This window comes from Balearica regulorum, chromosome 3, assembly GCF_011004875.1.
Source record: "Balearica regulorum gibbericeps isolate bBalReg1 chromosome 3, bBalReg1.pri, whole genome shotgun sequence".
Taxonomy (NCBI): domain Eukaryota; kingdom Metazoa; phylum Chordata; class Aves; order Gruiformes; family Gruidae; genus Balearica; species Balearica regulorum.
Genome location: NC_046186.1, coordinates 25,834,107 through 25,854,203, shown reverse-complemented (window position 1 = coordinate 25,854,203; position 20,097 = coordinate 25,834,107).

Here is a 20,097-nt window from a genome sequence, read left to right as displayed (position 1 = left end):
GGTGGGGCTGTGTTTCCACCCCTGGGGCAGTCGATTCCAGGTGTACTGGACGCCCCTCCAAGTGAAGGCAAACTGCGGCCTGCACTCTGCTGCCAAAGGGATCGAGAAAAATGCATTAGCTATATCAATTGTGGCATACCATTTGGCTGCCTTTGACTCCAGTTCATATTGAAGTTCCAGCATATCCGGCACGGCAGCGCTCATGGGCGGTGTGACTTCATTCAGGCCACGATAGTCTACCGTCAGCCTCCACTCGCCATTGGACTTCCGCACTGGCCATATGGGACTGTTAAAGGGTGAGTGGGTTCTGCTGATCACTCCCTGACCCTCCAGTTGATGAATTAGTTTGTGGATGGGAACCAGGGAGTCTCTGTTGGTGCGGTATTGCCGCCGGTGCACAGTTGTAGTAGCAATCGGCACCTGTTGCTCTTCAACCTTCAGCAACCCTACAACAGAAGGGTCCTCCGAGAGACCAGGCAAACTAGACAATGGTTCAATTTCCTCCGCTTCTAAGGCAGCTATTCCAAAAGCCCACCTGTAACCTTTTGGGTCTTTGAAATACCCTTTCCGGAGGTAGTCTATGCCCAGGATGCATGGAGCCTCCGGCCCAGTCACAATGGGGTGCTTTTGCCACTCATTCCCAGTTAGACTTACTTCAGCCTCCAACAGAGTCAACTGTTGGGATCCCCCTGTCACACCAGAAATAGATATTGGTTCCACCCCTTCATAGTTCGATGGCATTAGGGTACACTGTGCACCCGTGTCCACTAGGGCCTTGTACTCTTGTGGGTTCGATGTGCCAGGCCATCGGATCCACACAGTCCAATAAACCCTATTGTCCCTTTCCTCCACCTGGCTGGAGGCAGGGCCCCTCTAGTCCTGCTCGTCATAGTCACTACTCACCTCTTGCAAAAAGGACTTAGAGGTCCCTTCAAGAGGATCAGAAGTGCGATCTGGCCTTTCACTTGGTCTGGGGAGCTGCCCGGTGGAAACTGGAGCAGCATTCTTTCTGGAAGAGTCCCTTCTTACAGCTGCCTTGCCTTGTAGCTCATGTACGCGTGCCCGCAGGGTTGAGGTGGGCTTCCCATCCCATTTCCTCATGTCTTCTCCGTGGTCACGCAGGAAAAACCACAGGATACCTCGTGGTGTGTATGCTCTATATCCCCTCTCTGGAGCAGAAAAACGCTTACTCCTAACAGCTGAAATGCGGGTCTGTACAGGTGGGGAGTAAGATATATCCTCTTTGAGTTGCCGGACATCCTGAGACAGTTTCTCCACAGCCGAGACTAGGGAGGAGGAAAGGCTCTCTTCATACTGCCGGAGCCGGCCAGCCACTTCGTCCACCGTGGGTGCCTCTTCACTTTTCCAGTCGATTACTGCCAGTGAGTTGGCATACGATGATGGTGCACTTCGCACAAATTTTCGCCACATGGGTCGGGTACAGTGGACTTCATCGGGGTCTGTGGGCAACTGTGCATTGTCCGGATCATAATAAACCATCTCCCGCACAGCTAATTCCCTCAGATATTGAATACCTCTCTCCATAGTGGTCCACTTGCCTGGCCGACATACGACATCTTCACTGAAAGGATACCTTTCCCTCACACTTGACAGGAGGCGCCTCCAGAGGCTAAGGGCCTGTGCCTTCTTCCCAATTGCTTTGTCAATGCCCCCTTCCCTAGACAAGGATCCTAGCTGCTTGGCCTCCCTGCCCTCCAGTTCCAGGCTACTGGCCCCATTATCCCAGCAGCGGAGCAGCCAGGTAATAATATGCTCCCCTGGAAGGCGGCTGAAATCTTTCCGCATATCTCGCAACTCACTCAGGGACAGGGATCGAGTAATCACTTCTGGTTCTGGCTCTTCTTCTTGTTCTCGTGATGGCCCCGGTTCATCATCATCTTTCACTAAGCGAACTGATTTCCTTGTGTATTTCTTTTTGTGTATAGCGGCAACTGATACTGGTGTGGGTTGATCTTTTGGCTCAACTACAGTGCCTGTTGTGGGGGTTTGGGTAGCTGCAGTGCCTGTTGCAGGGTTTGGGTAGCTGCAGTGCCTGTCGCAGGGGTTTGGGTAGCTGCAGTGCCTGTCGCAGGGGCCTGGGCAGCTGCAGTGCCTGTGGGTCCGCTCTCTCCCTCTGGATGGTGCTGTCTACTATCCAGCAGTGTTTGATAGATTGTGGCCAGGGCCCAGCACAGCGCAGTAAGTTGTGTCTCCTTAGAATCCCCACAGCATTTTCCTTTCAAATATTCTACCATTTTGTCAGGGTCTTGCAGTTGTTCAGGAGTGAAGCTCCAAACCATTGGGGGTGAAAAGGTCTCTAGATACCCACCCATACTCTCCCACATGCCATGCCAGCCCTGACCACTCAGCCTTGGGGAAGATCCCTGGGTGGTACTCTTGAAAAGATTTTTGCTAACCCTGAACAGGAGTGGGAAAGCATTCAGGAGACCTAGCAATAGGAATATACTGGCCTGAACATTCCAAGGGTATTCAAAATACTCAAAAATTGTTGTAACCAACCAAAAGGGAAAAGAGGAGGTGAAAGAGTGGGAGAAGGTATCCCCCCCCCGTCTTCCCCATAGATTGGGTCCAATTATTAATCAATTCTGAAAGATATTGACCGAGGTACGGGCCTGACCGAAATGCTACATACACATACCAGCTCAGACCCATGACTGTCAATGATATCTTATCATAAGTCATTATCACACAATACAACAACATGAGAACACGAACCCCTCTCCCAGAGGTGATAAACAGCACCACAGGGATTGCATAGAGTAAACACGGGTTTACAAAACAGAGCCATGTGAGCAAACAGAACATCATTATAACCAGTGACTGTTTCAATAACATCATAAATGCTTTTAACAACTTTGTTTTAACACACTTGGGTCAGACTTGTCGTTATCACAACCCCTCGGGCCCCACGTTGGGCGCCAAAAAGGACTGAGGTGGTTTAGCCCCAGCCGCTCGCTCACCCCTCCCCCGGCGGGATGGGGAGGAGAACGGAAAAACAACGGCAAAGCCTCGAGGGTTGGGATAAGGGCAGGTTACTGGGACAGCAAGGGAGAGGGAGAACAATCAACAACAGCGCTGATAACAGATAGTAACAATGGTGATAACAGAGAACGATTTACCGATCCGACGACCGACCGACCGGACCCTCGACCCGTCCCGGAGCCACGCCGACACGCCGAACCCGCCCCTGCCCGACTGGCCCCCTTTTATGGTGAGCATGATGTCACATGGTATGGAATAGCCCCCGGCCAGCTTGGGTCACCTGTCCTGGCTCCTTGGGAAATTAACTCTATCCTTGCCAGAACCAGGACACCTTGGACTGGTCTGCAATAAGTTTGCAAATTTAGAAAGCAATAAATGACCTCTGAACATGGCTAAGACAAAAAATATTAACAAAGAAATCTCCTGATATGCTGTAATGTACCCTAATTTGCAGCTAGCAACCATTATTTTCTGTTTTAAATGTTAGCAGTTAGAGTATAACATCTACTTTGTCTTCTATGTATGTCAGCATAAAATCAATAAAACTCGTAAATAGCAATTAAAATGCAATAAAAATCCCACTCAAGTTTGTTTTTTTTTTTTTTTTAAGCAATATGAACAACTAAGATGATGATCACTATCACCTCTATTAATTTTTCCCCATAGTAGGGTAGATTTGCATATTTATGCCACAAATATTTCACTGACTAATACAAGCCTCCCCTTTGCCATATCCATAACCATGGGGGTGCACACCTGGTTCGGAATGATTCGGTTATTCAGCTCAGCCGAGGTGTTTTAAGCTAGCACACTTTGCTTTGCACTCGCGATGGACGAGCACCAGGCGTCAGAGACACAGCCTTTGCCTCCGTCTCCTGACATGACTAAGGTGACTCTTACACCTGTGGCATCCAAATATAAAGATGGCTCTGGGCCAGAGTTCTCAAGCTGTGATAAGCATCCCACTACTAATATGCAAGCTACTCCAAAGGTACGCATAAATCCTGTTTGAGCAGCCAAATGTCTCCTTCTGTGCACATACCCAACCTAGCAGACTGCCAGGAGCTTTTGCTGCTGATACTGTCATTAATGTTCTTACCTAAGCAAACTGCATTTAGAAAGTGCTATGCAGGATGTTTTTCCCTGTTGATAATTATAGTTTGACAAGTATCACACTACTAGTTGTTTCAGAAAGACTGTTTCAATAAAAGGGACTTCTGACCCTGCTCAGATCGTGATGTGAGCTTACGTTTTCTTCACTGTTTCAATCTAGGAAAGTAGAATCATGAATCTGCAGTGCAATAAATGAGAGGAGAATCTCTTCTGTAAACCAAATATGAAATTACTGATGAAAAAGGAAGATATATTTTTTCTCCATATATGAAATTATTTGTGAATATTTGACTGCATTATCAGGTAATGCCATTTTCTGTACTTTTTGGTATTAAAACAATCAAAATAAATAAGAAGTTTTACAGCAAAATAAGCACAGAAGTCTTGCTTTGACATCCAATGTGATTGCAGAACTGATTTACCTCTAATGTGGTACTTCAAGACAGAATCTGAATTAACAGTTTGCTATGAATAATGTATTTGCCAAAACTGGTCTAGTCCTGTTCACAAATTGCCAGACTATGATTTTTTTGTTTTGTTGGAACAAAATTTTGTATTGAAAGCTTTGACATGAACAATTTTGGGCTATATAAGACCTGTATATTCCATTGTTTGCATGAATATTTGGAATTCCCGATTTGGTTGGCCATTGAACAGCCAAATAAATTACATGGTATCCTTTTGTCCCTTAATTGAGTTCTAAAAAATGCAGAAATATTATTTGCTTGGGTTTTGTTTTTTGTTTTGTTTTGTTTTGTTTTAAATCTGCTTTTATCCAATATGCAGGAAGTTAGTAGGGTAGAAATATATTTTAGAAACAGGGAGTTATAGCTCGAAGTAATATAAGGACATTTAAAACCCATCTTCTCTTTTCTGTCTTCTTTTTCATTTAAAATTGCTTCCTGGATAAGGAAACAATAAAATTATAAGACAGATTTATTAGCTGTCTTGAATACTTTACATTCAATTTTCTCTTCACTCAAAAAAGCAAAGCAATTAAAGATTTTTGAACCTGTGTGGCTTCAAACTTTTCTGGTTAAAGTGTCTAAGCTGCAGGACTTTGGCCATGGTTTTTTTGAGCTAAGGCAAGCTAAACTCATAGATGTCCCTACCCTTCAGCCCAAAAGACTTCATGATGACAGAATGGATGAAGTAGTCCAGGGACTTCTGTACAGGAGAGCATTAGTTTTCTGCAAAACATTTGGAAAATTATTGCCTGTCTTCTCACTCAGCAGTCTCTCTTGGTAATACCATGTTTCCATAGTTGTATATGAAACAAAGCATTTTTTTCAAGAAGCACATACATCACATTTAGTACTCTTTGGTCTGTATCATAATGTATTTCCTCCACATATTTAATCTCAGATGAAAAGGATGTCTGTGTTTAATATTGTCTATCATATCAGATCAGCTATCACTGCTGTTAAATACAAGTATTGTAAACAGAGACTGTGAGGATGGAACTGGTATTGAGGCACGTAGTAGGAGTTTTACATTGATGGTTTATAGGGCCAGTTCATTTATTATGTCAGTGGCCAGATTTAGTGTTCACTAACATACCTTAAAGGTATTTATTAAAATACCTTTGCTGTTGCTTGATCATGTCGCATACCTTACTCATGCTAAGTGGTCATTCTGAGGTTTGCTTGCGAGTTGTCTTGTTCACCAGTTTTCTCCCTTCCTTGTAACAAAGTTAATTTAGAGAAGGCACTACATACTGCTGTAAATGTTTAGAAACCACAAACCAGAGAAATGCTTGTTATTAGCTGCAACAATGCTTTTTTCCAAAGCTGAGGGTGATGCCTAGTAAAATAAGCCTGGATGCCTGTTTCACTAAACAGGCTAAAGTTATTTTCCTTTTAATCCAAAGAATAACATCTTCCAAGAGATGATTCCTAAAGTAACACATTCTGAAGTATGCACTATTTTTCTCAACATGCAAGATCAGCCTTATTACATCTTTTATATGGGTCATGCAGACACAACCAGAAAAGCAAGAAATCAAAGTTTAGGATTTATAAATAACTTTAGTAATATGCTCCACTTTTTGAACATTTCTGTTTTAATACTCTGTGTGTCAGAAATCCAGGAAGCCAGAAATACTCAGGGATATAGATGAGCCTGTAATAATAGTGGACATGTGTGCCTGGCAGAATCTGTGGCTTGACAACTGTCATGTCCGCATTCAATTCTAAAATACAGTAAGTGAGGTATTCACTGATATTTATGAAGAATTTAAATAGTCTTATTCTATTTTTAGTGTGGATTTCCCATTCACAGTATTTGTGTCTTTAATTTGTATTTCATATTTCATATTTACTTGGTAAATGACCAGATCTGAAAAAACTATTTGGGCAACCAGAGCACTACTTTGTTGGAATTTAGGAATGTGAGTCCAAAAATTATATCTATCAAAAAACTGTGTCTACCCAGATAAGTGCCTGAGCATGTAAGAAAGATTGAAATGGTGAAGTACTCCAGGGCTTCGAGTTCTGCAGTGGCAAAGCCACCTCGGCTCAACAGTGTCCTGCCATCTGTTTAACACTGGGGCTTGTTCAGTGTTCACAAAAATAGGAATTTCAGTGCCTGGGGACTAAGAATGCTCAGAATAAACCTTACAAACACTCACCATATTGAATTCAGCAGTAAACATGCAATGTGGCTGTATTCATTTAAAAGCACAGTTAGGGAAAGGTAGTGCTGCCCAATGATAATAAGGAGAACTGTGAGTGAGGGTGGAGAAGGTTAATCTTTTACTATTTAATTTATTTTATATTTGCGCAAGTAATTAAAGAGCTGCATTCTACCCCCTTAAAAACATCTTCTTCTGCCAAGTTAAAGACTATGCTAAGAAAGACATTTTTTCCAGCCTTCCTGTTGTAGCTGTAACATGGTACAGCAAAGAGTGCAAGGTTCATAGGTACTGAAAGGGAGCAAGTAAGGAGGAAGTTATCTCCAAGTCATTGCTTACTTAAAATCTGTATTTTTTCTGGAAGGGGGAAATCCTGGAGCTGTGTTTCAGCACTGCTGAAAGAAAGTGTCAAGGAATCTTTCAAAGCCAGATGAATACGCAGGTTTAGAAGTGGAAACTAGAACCCTGGACTGTTCTCTCCCACCCTGATGAAATTTTAATCTTGGCTGTGCATTCCCTCATGAGAAGTGTAGCATACTTACTGCTGGACTTACTGCTGGACTATTGTTTAGGGCAATAACACAGGTAGGGAGAAAAAGATGTAGTTTGGAATGGTTTCAGGTGTAGGAGGACTTACTTACAATGTAATTACATACCATATGTCTCAGTTCCTGGCAAATAATCTAGCACTATTGAAGTATTGTTAGGTACATCCTGTACAGATGGGCAAATCATACTATACAAAGGTATGAGTCATCCAGCTGACAGTGTACAATCTCAAATCCAACAAGTGTTTCTGGTCAGAGAATCCCAGAGTTGGAAATAGCTCTGGTAGGCAGCATTTCAGATGCACCCATTCCAGAACCTGAAGCTTTTCCACTCAGTATGTAGATGATGTGAAAACATGCCTGTACCACCTCATCTGCTTTATTGAGATTTTAAGTGTTTAATTCAGATTTATGAAATATACACCTAGAGGTAATGCCAAAAATTAGTGCTATCTTGAAGTGGCTCTTCCCATGTTTAAGAGTCTCAGAGGTTCTGTATGTTGCTAACTATTTCAATCTTTTTTCCCCTGTATTTCCTGTTGCCTAAGGAAAAGAGATTTAAATGGCATTTTTATTGGTATGACTCCAGCTGATATGGATATTGAAAGAGGAAAATGATCATAATCTGAATTTTTGACAGGAAGAGTATTGAAGTTCTATTAAAAAAGCCCCTGAAAATGTGTCCAAAATGTCTAAATAAATACTGAGTTTCATAAATTATACTCCAGTGAAGATGAGAAAGTATTCTTCCTCTTCAGAAAGTATACAGCAAAACCAGTCCTGCAGTTGTAAAACAAAATGCCACATTTCTCTTCAGGCTAGTCATTCAGGATGAAACCTGAGGTTTTGATTTGGATTTTAGTGATGTGAATGACATAGAGCTACGGCCCTCTGTTACGTGTCACAGAATCATGAACACTGCGGCTAGAAGTGACCTCAAGAGCTTATCTTGTCCTTCGGCCTCTCCCAAGGCCAGATAAAATATCTTTCCCTCTTTCCAAAGAGATTTGTCTAACCTATTCTTAAATATCTTTGATCATGGAGATTCCACAACCTCCTTATTGAGTACCTCTGAACTCCAATAAGTACCAAAGAATTGTGAAATTTTCTTTGGCATGCTTGTTGCACTGAGAATGAACTCAAACTTCAACTTACCAGCTGACTTCACTGGATCCTCACCAAAATGTAGGTGTCTGTGGTGCAGACAAGAGCTAGATGATTGAAGAGTTTATGGAAAGAGATTTGAATCCTATCACAATCAATAGCTCTTTAAACTCCAAGGAGTTCTACTGATATCAGTGAGGATATCCATGGAACTTATTGTTATCCAACATGAAAAAGAACACTAGAAACTGTCCCTTTGATAAAATTGATAGGGCAAGAAAATGCTTTAGGACTTACGTTGAATGGCTTGAATATTGCTTTGAATAAGTCATACCTCATTCTGCGTGACATTGTTAATGGCAACTGAGGTATTGATCAAAATAATAAAAATGGTTTTAATATTATAGTAATTGCATTCTGATACAGACACAAGGACCTAACTTCCTGTAGTAATGGTAATATAGTACCTCTACTGCAAAATAAAGGTATATTTTGTGTTGGCATTTCTTGTATAAATGGATGAAAAATCCTAATTCAGTTTTTGATGTAGTTTTGAAGTCAACCCCTTGCTTTGCATAATTGAGGTGACAAATGCACTTTATTGTAGCAGCAAAACCACTTTGTAGCACATTTTGTAAATTGGTACAATGAGCCTGGATGGCCAACATCAATAATGGAATAATAAACTTACACAAGTAGCAGGGAATTGCAGTTGTTTTAATGAAAAGGCAATTTTCATGTCTGTTCTGAGGTTATTCTGTTCAACAATTGCTGTTAGGATGCAAGACTTTTAGAAAAGATTCTCAAACATTTTTGTTTGAGAGAGTTAAAGAAGGTAGACAGGAAAACAAGATTCTGAAGGAGTCCCACAGCACAAACCCCACCATGTCATGCACTACTGTCAGAGAAAGTGCTGGATCATTACTGAGCCACCACTCATAGGAGGAAGTCTTTTTGTACAGCCCTGTAAACCAAGCAACCCTGTCGAAAATTGTTCTCCAGCCTTATCGGAAGTCAGACAGGAAAACACAGCCGGGTCTACGCTGTAGGGCTTTCCTGCGCTAATGCTTTCCTCATCCACATTGCTCCCTCACCTGATCAGCTGAGATTTGTCTACACAGCTTTCTTGATTCATTGTTGCCAGCCTGAATGGAACAAATCCAGGAAAAATAACCCCAGCGTCCCTTACTGGAGTGCTGTGAAAAATGTCAGTGCGTGTCAGACTATTAAGACAGGTTGGTATTGATGTGATTTCTCTTTCTGACAGTTGATCAAATTCTCACCTATCAAAAAATCACTGCCTCTCATAGCTGCTGTTTTCAAGAGAACCTGCAATGTAGTGCTTTTGAAATGTGATTTTGTTTGAGATATATTAGGTTTTTTGGGTTTGTTTTTACTCAGTGAGTAAGTAGACAGAAGACACTTGCTGAAAACAAAATAGCCTGATGAATGCAATCCAGATGAGGTAACTGAAATTATAACTGGGAACAGATGCAACATCCAACCAGAATAATATTTGCTTACTCACTGAGAAAACTTGAATGCAGTAGAGAAGAGTGCAACATCATTTTAACACAGGTTGCTGGCCTTCCTATTTATTTAACAGCTTGTGCAGGCCATCTTTTCTTAGACATAAACATGGATAGGAAGAGAGTGATAAGAGAATGCAACTCTTGAACACATTTCTTATCATTAATGACCACTGTCATTTATTTCTTAGGTCAAACTGTGTACTTTTTTTTTTTTCCCCAAAGAAATTAATCTCTGATTTGACACTTAACTCAAAATCCATCAAAAACATTAGAAAAACAACTAGTGACTTCAACTTTGACTTTAAAAGGTCTCTGGGTCCAATTGTAGGCAACTAGAAATACCTGTCTGGAACATGGAAGGAAAAGAAATTATATAAATATACTTTTTTAAAAAAAGCAACCCCAAAGATGTAAATTGCTCTATCTTATACAAGTTATAATATTATTTTAGAAAGTTTCATTTGTAGCTTTTTCCCTTATGGACCCATATCAAACTAAGGAACTATGTAACAAAAAGTAGGACATAATAGTGACTCAAGATATAGACACATTTAAAATCTGATGGACAGTGATTTTAAATATGATTGTTACATATCTCCAAATAATAATCTAATTTTCCAAATGCAGAAGTCTAAGAAACATTGACACCTGGCAATTGTCCAATGTTCAAAAAATGTCAAAAGTATGATCTGTGGAACTACTACTAAGTAGTCAGTCTCACTTCAGTCCCTGGGAAAATCATGGAGCGAGTCATTTTGGGACACACTTCTTGGCATCTAAAGGAGAAGAAAGTGATGGGAACAGTCAGCATGGATTTCCCAAGGATTAATTACACCTGAGCAATGTGATTCCTGTCTGTAATAGAATGACTGAATGTAAGGGTAGGAAGAGAGCAGTGTATGTCAACTATCTCAACTTTAGCACAGCTTTCAACACTGTAAATTGAGGGTGGGTTTATACCCCTTTACTTAGCACTAATTTGACCTCATCTAGAATAGAGTGTCTAGGTTTCCTCCCCTCCTCAACTTCCTCCATGCAACACAAATTATGATAAACTGGAATAAGTTCAGTGGAGACCACCAAGATCATCAGGGCCCTATGAGAAAAGGCTGAGGGAACTGGGCTTATTTAGCTTGGCGAAGAGATGGCTTTGGGGGGATCTATCAGCAGCCTCAGTGCCTACAGGGACGTTATCAAGGAGACAGAGCCAGGCTTATAACAGTTGTGCATGGTGAAAAGATGAGGGACAATGCCATAAGTTGAAACAAGAGAGGTTTACACTGTATATAAAGAGAAACCTTTGCCCCATGAGAACAGCCCAGCACTGGGGCAGGTTGGCCAAAGAGGTTGTGCAGTTTCCAGCCTTGGAGGTTTTAAAGACCTGACTGGATAAAGCCCTGAGCAACCTGGTCTGACCCCCTAGCCGACCCTGGTTTGAGTTTGGGCTAGAGACCCTTCCAGCTTGAAAGAGTCTCTCTTTGGTTGTAAATTGAGCGGCCACTTAGAGCTGACAAAATGTTCACCATTGACTATCAGTCATCTTAATTGTGACTATGTGATTAGAAATGCAAATTGTTCCTGGACTTACAGAAAAGATAATGGTTTTAAAACAGTTAGTCTATTCTCTATTTAAATAATGACTCTAGATGTAGTAGTGAGTTTACATGACCCTGTTTAAGCAGGGAAGTTGGACAAGGTGACCTCAAGACACCCCTGCTAATCGCAAGCATTTTGTGATTCTGGAATTCTGTGATTCTGTCTTTTTTCAAATGAGTGGATGTGTTGTATAGGATACCTTTTGAATTGGGTTTGTGTGGCAAGATTTTGGTAGCGAGGGGGCTACAGGGGTGGCTTCTGTGAGAAGCTGCTAGAAGCTTCTCCTGTGTCTGACAGAGCCAATGCCAGCCGGCTCCAAGACGGACCCACCGCTGGCCAAGGCCAAGCCAATCAGCGCCTCTGTGATAACATATTTAAGAAGGGAAAAAAACCAACCTCAGAGAGCTTTTGCAGCCAGAGAAAGGAGTGAGAAGATGTAAGAAACTCTGCAGTCAGTGCAGAAGGAGGGGAAAGAGGTGCTCCAGGCGCCAGAGCAGAGATCCCCCTGCAGCCTGTGGTGAAGACCATGGTGAGGCAGGCTGTTCCCCTGCAGCCCATGGAGGGAGGATGAGGGGGTGTAGAGATTCCACCTGCAGCCCGTGGAGGACCCCACGCCGGAGCAGGTGGAGGCACCTGAAGGAGGCTGTGGCCTGTGGGAAGCCCATGCTGGAGCAAGCTCCTGGCAGGACCTGTGGACCCATGGAGAGAGGAGCCCACGCCAAAGCAGGTTTGCTGGCAGGACTTGTGAACCCATGGGGAACCCACGCTGGAGCAGTTTGCTCCTGAAGGTCTGCACCCCGTGGGAGAGACTCATGCTGGAGCAGTTCGTGAAGACCTGCAGCCTGTGGGAAGGATTCACGTTGGAGAAGTTAGTGGAGGACTGTCTCCCATGGGAGGGACCCCACGCTGGAGCAGGGGAAGAGTGTGAGGAGTAGAAACTGGGAGTGAAGTTAAGTCTGGAAAGATGGGAGGGGTGGGGGAAGGTGTTTTAAGATTTGATTTTATTTCTTATTGCTCTCCTCTGTTTTGCTTGATAAAAATTAGATGAATTTTTCTCGAAGTTGAGTCTGGTTTGCCTGTGACAGTATTTGGTGAGTGATCTCTCCCTTATCTTGACCCACAAGCATTTCATTATACCTTTTCTCCCCTGTCTAGTGAAGGAGGGCAGTGATAGAGTGGCTCTGGTGGGCACCTGGCCTCCAGACAGGATCAACCCACCACACCTTTAAGTATGTGTATATATATATATATATATATATATGTATAAAAACCTGGAATAAACAAGACTGAAAAAGTGAACACACTGTATATTTACTATGCAATTTTGTAATTGATATCTGATGACGAGAAGATTGTTGAGGGACAGTAACTCATTATTCAATAACTCATTATTGTGCTCATGGTATATATATAAGCATTCTTAGTGCTTGAAGGGCCCACTTTCCATCTCACTTCAGCATGTGTGAGCCAGGAACCAAAATACCAAAATCTATGAAATTTCAAAAGTATAAAACTTTTCCCATAAGAGAATAAGAATTTGTCTTCAAGAAGTACCAGAATACCAATTGCAGTGAGAATCAACTTTCTTTGGATTAGATTATTTCCACATAAAAGCTTGATATATTGCTCGGATTCAAAAAATGCCAACTAGAAGTAGGTATGAAGAATTATATTATTTTCATATTATTTCTAAATGAGATTGAAAATGAAGCTATTCTGTATCAGAGACTGAAGAGTAACAAAATACATTAAAAGATCCATTTCCATGGCATTGTTATTTGCAATTTTTATTTTAAAACAGTAACTCAATACTTGATCTTTTTTTTTCTCTTAAATCTTTCTCCAGAACGTCCCATTCTGTTCCAAACTGCTCATCCTCCAGATAAGTCAACAAATTTAATATTATTCATGACTCTTAAGTTAACTTTGAAAATATAAGCATACATAAGTTAATGAACTTGTTTGTTCAAATACTCAGAAAGACCACAGAGAATTGCGTCTTTCGGAGGAAAACAGGATGGGAGGGATGTGCTTGGACTGCAGTCATGCAGACATACATATGTCCTATTGGTCTGACATTATCATTGGTCTTTAATGACTCTGTTCCTTCTCTGTTAACCACAGTCAGTCATATCATGTCTCTTTCCTTATGCAAAGCATATTCTTTTAAATTTTTATCCTCCGCTGAAGACTCTTATCCATGGTTGGTTCCATATGGTTTCTTTTTTATTGAATGTGAGTGAAAAGAATATCAGATGATCTTCCAGATGGGGCTTTACGTGTAAATTGTATATGAATACCTAATGCATCCTAATACTTTCTACGTTTACTTTTTAACAGCCATGTCATGTTGATCACTCATAATCATCCTGACCAAATAGCATGCTCAGATTTATTTACTCCTCACTTATTTCCAGTGGATGAATTCACAGTTTAGATGAGGAATTATCGTTAGTGTTATCCTACATGTAGTTATTTAACATTGACGTTGTTCTCACTGGTGGCTGCTGTGGCAAACAAAGCCAGCTAATGTAATTATTATAAAACTCTAAACTTCACGATGTAATATCTTTATTATTCCATCTGATTTTGCAAGCAACCTGTCCTTAGATAAGTATTTATATTACATATATTAAATAATTTACAAGATGCAGTCTCCTCTGAAGTTTGCTTAATAGTACAGACATACAGAAAGCTATAGTTTGCAGTACATCCAAATGACAGCAGAACAGTATCTTTTAGTGATACAGCTAATACAGAATATTCTTTTAGTGATACAGCTAATACAGTGCCTCTGATTTCATCTTCATTGTGCAGTTAATAGAAAACTTAATCAGCATCTTTGGTGAGCAGAGAAACACAATTAAAAGCTGCTTCATTGGAAAGTCTTCTTAGTCAACTGTACAGTCAGTTGTCATCTCAGAATATCTCATGAGTTTGTTTTCTAAGTCTGCAGAGTTCAGTTGCCTGTGTTCTCATGGTATCCACACACTTTTTCATTTTTATGGAAGTCCACAAAAAGATCACGTAAGGTTATGTCATTATTTCTATTCTTTCCTGTCCTCCCACAGGCTAAGCTTCCTGAAATGCAGATAATTTGTCTGCCATTTGAGACTGTTTGAATCTCGTCTCTTCTGAGACAAATTGAGCATATTTAACTTATCAAAGATATCACCCAGATCTGTCTGAATACACAGTCGTTGCTGGTCAGACCACAGTGCTTGCACTGTGTTGCCTTCCTGAAATAAAAAGACCTAATTTCTGAATTTTTATATTCAGCTCAAAACATTTCTGTGTGATAGTCATCTTACCTCGGCAAGGAGGAGCAGTGCTGGTGCTCAGAACACTCTGTCACAATGTCTTGTGCCTTTGGCTTGATAAATTCATCCATTTTATTGACCTGATAAGGGTGATAACTTGCATTCAATTCAGAGGACCATTTTCGTACATTTAACATGTCTTTTTGGATAGGATAGCATTTATTTCATTTCAGACCTGGAAGCTCCAAGCCTGTTTGTGAAGGCACTCTTTTTGCTGAACACAGTTTGGTGAACACACCAAAACTTTTGAATAATTACACCCTGTGAATGATGCTTTTTTTTAAATAGTTCTCGAGGATGATTTGTGGATTTTTTTTGTTGTTTTTTTTTTTTTAAAAATATTATTTGCTATTTACTATTTAGTATTTAATATTTAGTATTTAGTATATTTAGTTGTTGGTATCTTTAGTGTTTGCAGAGATAGGTCAGCACAGCACAAAACTTCAGAAAAAGCATTAGCTTTTCAATAAAAAAGCAGTTACTTCTACCTTTTGAGCAACATCAGAAAAATCTCATGTTTCATCAAGTTTTTGATTCTTTTTTATTATTTGTGGGGTTTTTTTCTTAAATAATTTTGATTGGCTGATATGTTTGAGGCTGGTCTGTAATAATTTCTGAGTGTTCAGGGCAGGTTATTGGAAGGCTCTGAGGTGAAATGACATGAAAAGGCAGAGCTGGGAGGTTTTGTGATTTGCTTTCTTTACCTTCTGGCCTCAAGAGGGCTCCCAGCTGCCTTCCAGCATCCTTGGACTGGCGGGGAGATGGCAGTCTGGCACAGAGGGAGGACCTTTACATCTGTGCTCAGCTGCTTAGGAAATGTTTCCCATGTTTAAAACACCTAATACCAAACTGCTAACTTGGTGTCTTCTGCTCCGGGAGCATGATGTTGTGGGAATTCACATAAAAGAAAATACTAATACTTCATTCCAGTTTGTAACCCAGAAGGAGATCTGATAAATTCCTTAAAGCATTTGTTCCATTCTTGTGCTTGGAAGAGTCAAGTGATGTATTTAAATTGCTACTCTGATAATCGATTCAGTCAGTATATCAAACTGATTATTGATACATTTTCTCAATGATTGCATTTGTTTAGTAGATCAGGAGAGTCTTTCTTTTTTTTAAAGACACCAAAAGAATGGTTCAAGCTAAGCCAGAGCACAGGAAATGAGAGAGACTTGGGTACCATTGCCTGTGAAAACGCTGAGCTGACAAACTGCTCTGAAGCAGGACAGGAAAAGTTCCTGGCATGCTGGAGATCAAAAGAACTCTCCTGCAGGTCTAAAAATGAACACTTGCTCCGTGGAGAGTAATTATTTTGGAATAACCAGCTGAGACACAGGATCTTGTGGGACCAGAAGAAGTTACAGCTAGCTTCATTACCATCAGGAGATCAAAAGATTTTAAGATAGATGAGCATGCTGGCTGCTCTTTCAGGAAATGCTGTCCCTTTGTTACGATAGCTTAATGCTTCCATTTTAAGAAGGCTGTTATGTATCTATGCATGATTTGGATCTAAGTCATAAAAGAGAAAAAACTGCAGGTACTCGAATGTTGTCAGACTCACTGAGAAAGTGCAGCGTCCCCTGAAGTACTGTAACCCAGGTCTTAGTCAAGCATAAGAAAGACATTGATAAACTAGAGCAAGTTTGGTTAGGGGCTGGAACACGTGTCCTGTGAGGAGAGGCTGAGGGAGCTTGGCTTGTTCAGCCTGGAGAGAGATTGCTCTGGGGAGATCTTAATGCTGTCCTGAACTATTTAATGGAAGGAAATAGAGAAAAAGGAACCAGACTTTTAGAGGAAGAATGAGAGGTGATGGACGTGAGCTGGAAGATGGGAAGTTCTGACTCAATATTAGGGAAAAACACTGTTAGTGTGGACAAATACTGGAACCAGTGTCCAGAGAGGTTGAGGGATCTCTGTTCTTCAGGATACTCAGAACTCAATTGGAGAAGTCCATGATCAGCCCGCTATAAGGGAACCTGCTTTGAGCAAGGGGATTAGACTAGCTGGAGGTCCTTCCAACCTACGTAATTCTGTGATTATAACCTGTGGGTTACTATAAAAACAGGGTCAATCACGTGTGGTGGGTTCACCTTGGCTGACTGCCAGACTCCCAGCCTGTTGCTCTCTCTCTCTCCCTCCTCAACAGGACAGAGGTGGCAAATAAGATGCAAAAGCTCGTGGGCCTAGTTAAAAGCAGTTTAATATTCACTGCTTCCCATTGGCAGGCAGATGTCCAGCCATTCCCTGGGAAACAGGGCCTCAGTGCATGTAGTAGTTGTTTAGGAAGACAAACGCCGTAACCGTGAAGCACCCGCGTCCGCCTCCTTTGCCCTCAGCTTTTGTTGCTGAGCACAATGTCATATAGCATGGAATGTCCCTTTGGTTAGACACGGTCAGCTGTCCTGGCCATGTCCCCTCCCAACCTCTTGCCCACTCCCAACATACTGGCCTTTGGATGGGAGGTGGATTTGGAGAGAAAGCCCTGATGCTGTGCAAGCACAGCTCAGCAAAAGCCAAAACATCAGTGCGTTATTAACACTGTTTTAGCCGCAAATGCAAAGCACAACACTGCATGGGCTACTGTGAGGAAAGTTAACTCCACCTCAGCCAGGGACAATACATCATGGAACGTAATTGTGCATGATACAGGCTTGTTACTTGAAAGGGATGTCCACAGGGACACAGGGATGGATCAAAAAACACAGCTTACCTTGAACGGTGACAATAATGTTGTTCAGATAGCTCTACTTATTTCTATTTCAATAAAATTGATCTGACATTAATGCACAGTGTTAGGTTGACCTTAGGATCTACATGCATAAGAAAACAATTAAATACTGTGCTCCCAAAGTGCTAAGCAACAACCAAAATTTAACAGAAAGAACTTGAGTATGTCAAGGATAAATTACCTGGGAAAACCCCCTAGAATTAACTGATTTTCTTCACATTTTAGTATTGATTGGACTGCTTGAGTGGTGAAAATTGCAGGACAGCAAATCCAATTAGTGAAATATGGGACTTCTTTAAGTAAGCAAACATGCTTTGGTGGCCAAAGCTTGGTTGCTTTATTTTTCTGCTTCACGGCCTGCTTCCCAGCTTTAATGCCTAATCCTAAAATGTGCTGCTGAGTGCATTTAGTGACAATTCACAAGATCTGCCTACCTACAACTTCTGAATTCTGTATAAAATGATGGGTGTTGTTTATCTTAATCAAAGCCAGTTTTCTCATCGTTAAGGTGCACCTCCCTAATCCTCTCTGTTGTTTCTGCTTCCCTGACAGTTTAGTATTCACAGAGGTGTACCTGTGCAGCCAGAAGAGAGGATTTGTTCAAATAGAAAAAAAAGCTGGTGCCTGATCAAGAGAACTGGTTTAAATGGGTTATCTGGCAAGAACACAGCAGGGGTCTCTTATATGTTGGACCTCTCCACGATGTGTCCTGAGGAATGGAGGCTGAAAGTAGAAAAAAAAACCCCAAAGTTATATTTTTGAGGGGCTTACTTCAAAAATAGCTTACTTAAGGACACTTGAGCCAATATCTGGTGAAGAAGGAACTCTGTCTTCCTGAATTCAGATTGATTCTTAATGAACAGGGGATGGAGGGTGAGGGACATTATCTATAGAGAGTCTGTGGGTTTTATTACGTTTGCTGTAAAACAGCATTACTGGAAAAAGAATGGTAACCCTTAAAGAAACATTTAAAGAAAAGTAAAAGACATTATGAGCTATAGAACTGAATTCTCTGTATTACAGGGTAGATAGCTGTAATCAGCTAAGGTTCTTGTTCTACTGTCCAGGTGGAGGACATTTCCCAGATTTCATTCTTCAGATGGATAAAATCCAGCTGAAGTTTATTCATGACTAGTTCATACTAATTTGTTCTGTTGCCAATTTTTTTTAGCTTAGTTTAGCTCTTCTCTCTCCCTCTCATTTATCACCCTGATGATTTTACAGACTGTTTTCTGTTTTTTTCTTCCTGAATTAAATGAGCCAAGATTTTTTTTAAGTAAGTGTCTTTTCCAAACATAAGCTCTCCATTTAGCTGACAATTTCTAGCAGGATTTCTCTGCACACATTTCAGTCTGGATTCATCTTTCTTGAAATGGATGAATGAAATTCTGTATGGTGTATATGAGGGCTCACTAATGCCTTAAAAATGGTAATGATTGCAAGATCAAAGCAGACTGGCATTGGAAGGCTTTTCAAGGTGCTTGATTTGGGGGGACTGAGTAGAAAAATCACTATCTAATCATAGCAGGAGACATTCTTGGCCTTTCTCGAATCAAATGTCTTGCATCAACATGCAGTATAAAATGAAAAAAACCCCTATTTTGACACTAGCAATTTCTCTACCAGAATATTTCAGGTGACAAGACTAACATAAGCATCAAAACCTAATCTTTATGTCTAGAGTTTCAGTTGGAACACTATTTGGACCAAGGAAGGAAGAAGAAATTGAAGATTGGTAGACGAACATTTTTTATTGTGTCAGAAAACGTTTCTGTATGAAAAAATATTTTGCCATGCTCTGCATTATGTGAACTAAAGAGAATTCACATGGGATGTGTAGATTGGTGTCAGCCCACAAATATAAATAATGAGTAGAAGTAGTATATCTATACAATTATGAATCATTTAAGTCAAACATTTTTTTCCAGATAGGTCTATTTATGGATCTTAAAGTCATGGCAATCACTTTATTCTGGGTTTGTTTTCAGAGTTCACAGAAACAGATCATCAAAAAAACCCCCAAACCTATAATGTGCTTATGAAAGACTCCTCCATGGTCTGCTACTGTTACTTTGGGATTCCATGAAGAGCTCCTGAAAAAACTGAGAAGTTACATATTCCTAAAAAAAATAAGATGCAGAGAAATGAATTTAATATGGAATTAAATACTGGAGCCTAGCAATCAAAAAAACCCCAACCAACCAACCAAAAAAAAGCCCACACCAAGAACATAACAGGTAAAATTTTGGAGAAATACTCCAAAGCAGCAACCAAATGATGAACATGCCCATTTTCTATATTATGCAGTTGCAATTACCTGTGCTTATGTTCAAATAAGAATAAGAGACTGGCATTAAGAATGAAGAGTCAATCATAAAAATACTAGAACGTGCCCAAGACAGCACCCAGTGCAAATCAAATTTATCCTAGGCCTCATAGTTACAAAAATCACATTGATCTAGTAGGAATAACAAATAAAATAAAAAAATCAGCAGAGAATTTAATCTCTAATGCTTGA